This window comes from Lupinus angustifolius, chromosome LG01, assembly GCF_001865875.1.
Source record: "Lupinus angustifolius cultivar Tanjil chromosome LG01, LupAngTanjil_v1.0, whole genome shotgun sequence".
In the NCBI taxonomy this organism is placed as follows: domain Eukaryota; kingdom Viridiplantae; phylum Streptophyta; class Magnoliopsida; order Fabales; family Fabaceae; genus Lupinus; species Lupinus angustifolius.
The window spans coordinates 27,106,509-27,109,667 of record NC_032009.1 but is presented as its reverse complement, the minus strand read 5'-3'; positions in this window follow the sequence as shown (position 1 = coordinate 27,109,667).

The following is a 3,159-nucleotide window of genomic DNA, read 5'->3' as shown; positions in this document are numbered from 1 at the left end:
TATTTCCTAAAGATTCACATTATACTACTATTAAATGCATCATGAGATATTTAAAAGGAACAACTAATATGAGATTATGGTATCCTAGGGATACCTCATTATCCTTGGTAGGGTATCCCGATTCCGATTTTGCTGGATTTAAGTTGGATCGGAAGAGCACTAGTGAGACTTGTCACTTACTAGGCAGTTCCTTAGTTGCGTGGCACAATAAAAAGCAAGCTTGTGTTGGTTTGTCCACCGCCAAAGCGGAATACATTGTAGCTGGTGTGTGTTGCGCTCAAATCCTATGGATGAAGCAGCAACTTAAGGACTTCGGACTTAATATAGAAAAGATCCCTATAAAATTTGATAATACAAGTGTCATAAACCTATCCAAGAATCCCGTTTTGCATTCGAGAACTAAACATATAGAAATTAGACATCATTTATTACGTGACCATGTACAAAAAGTTGATTGTGTGCTTGAATTTGTTGAAACTACTAAGCAATTGGCTGATATTTTCACCAAGCCCATCTCACGAGATACTTTCTATGTTCTTCGAAGAGAACTTGGAATCCTTGATGAAAATTATCTTGATTAAAATCGTCTAAAAATTTATTATATGCTTCACATGTTAAATGTCTTATATGCTTCAAAATATGTATTTGTTTAATGCATTATATTCCTAATATAACTCATGATCTAGCTTAATAAGTTCTATATGTATGTGTGTTGATTAAAAATTGCTTGATATATGTTAGAAATCTTTGCATGCTTTTAAAACCCAAAAACCTATTGTTTCTAGAAATCTGATGCCAATTAATCGATTAACCATAATTCTTAATCGATTAGAATGAGTTCTAGTAGCCAACATTTTATTTTTCACGTAATTTAATCGATTAACATCCTACCTTAATCGATTACTGAGCTCATTTCTCTGAAAATATGGAATTTCAACTATGATTAATCAATTAAATGCAACTTATAATCGATTAACGTCAACAGATAAATTAGAAATAGTAAAGTTTTTGCCGTTTTTTTTAAACCCCATCTTCCCCATTTTCTCTCTAAATCTCATAAGCAACATCAAAATTCAAAATTTTGGCTTAAAAGAAGAATAAAACGTCACCTATACCCATATTGCACCTCATTTTATCCAACTTTCTCTCAAATCTTCCAAGACACCTCATTCCCAATTCCAACCCCTAAGTTTAGGTTCTTTCCCTTATCCTTCTTCTCCTCTCATATACTCACGGTTTTCACTCAAAAATGGAAAGATGACATTCAAAGAGTTTCAAGACAACTGCTCAACACACTCGTAGGCCTCCTACTACTTCATCTTCGAATCTGAGTGTGAGGCACGACCATGGAGAACCCTAATACTCTCTCATACTGCAGAAGACTCGGTTGTCAAAGTTTCAGGGTAGGAAACCAACTTACATAAGGTATGTCGATCTAACCTGGATGGCAGAACAAAATTCTGAATTTTTGCAAGGTATGCAAGCTCAGGGAGCTGTCATGTTTCTGGAATTAACGGGAAATTTGTACCCCACTTTGATTAGAGAATTTTATGCCAACTTCAGATATAAGGATGGCAAGTATTGGTCCATGGTTTCTGGAAATTTATTTGAGATGGATAGTGATATCTTTATGAATGTGAGTGGTTTATCCGCTAATGGTGCTAGCTTAGGTGATTGTGAATAGCTTATGGATTTTGATGTTGTTGAGGTTCACAAATCTTGTTTGAGAGATCCCCATTTGTATATCCAAGGAGAACTAACAAAAGTTGGTTCATTATGTGTAGAGAATAGATTGCTTCACTATCTGATAGCTTACATTTTAGTTCAAAGGAACAAAAATCATGTACAACCTATTGTGAATGATTTGAAGTTCATGTATGTTGTTAAGGAAAATATTATGATTAATTGGCCTGAAGAGATTTTGAAGATCATGTATAATGTCTTTACCTCGCAATCCAAGTTGATGCCCTATAGTATATTCATTTCGAGGATCAATGATTATCTGCATATTGATGCGTCTGACACCATCATCACGAAGACTTCTGATAAAGATCACCTTGTTGGTGAAAGCTTAATCTACAAGATGGGTATCTACAAATATGGAAGTACTTGGCAATACCAAGAGGATTAGACTATCGTGGATTTGGATCTATCTGATGATGACGATTAGACTTGAACAGATCAGGCTAATGCAGGAACTCAGGGGGAGCAGACTGGAAATGCGCCACAGGAACCATCCTTTGGATTAGCTCAGTTGGATGCCATGGAGCAAAGGCTGAATAATAGAATGGATCTAGATTTTCAGTCTCTAAAGGACTCCTACCATACAGGCTTGGAGCAATTTGAGGAACGTCAGGTCGCCTACATTGATAACCACTATCAGGCTATGAGGAGCTTTGTTCAGAATACTACTGAGGCACAGAATGAGAGGTTTTGTGTAGAATTTGAAAAGCTGAGAGTCCTCATCCAAGGTGATAGTAGTCTGACAGTTCCTGATGATAGAGACCTTCCTCCGCATCCCTAGATTAGAAGACCTAAGACCCTAGGTTGTCGTAGGTTTAGTTCTTATATATGGCTAATTTTCAGGATATTTGCTGCTTTGTACTTCTGACACATATTTTCTCTTTGCTTTTTGGGTTGTAACTCTAACTATCTACTTTTGTTGCACTCTATAACTTGATATGCATGCCATTTAAACTTAATTTTAAATTGCATACATAATATGCTTATCTATGTCAAATATAGTATGAATATATGTTTAATGGTACTTGATCATGATTGGTTATATGTATCTCTTATATTTGATTGAGCTTACTGTTTGAATGATATAATAAATATGCTTGATCATTCCATGCTTGATTAGGTCTTGTATAACCTTCCATGCCATTAAATTTGTCCAATTACTATATTCTGTCAGTTTAATCGATTAACACATTCATTCAATCGATTAAATGCTAATCAACATGCACACATGTTAAATTTTTCCTTCAATTGGTTGATTGATTACACTCTCAATATTAATTGATTAATTACAGTTTGATTTCATTTCATAACTCTTTTTACTTTTGACCAAAATTCATTAGTTTATCTTTTTGATAATGTCAAAAGGGGGAGAAAGGTTGCTTTGTTGTTTGATGTGTGCAGGTTGTAAATAATATT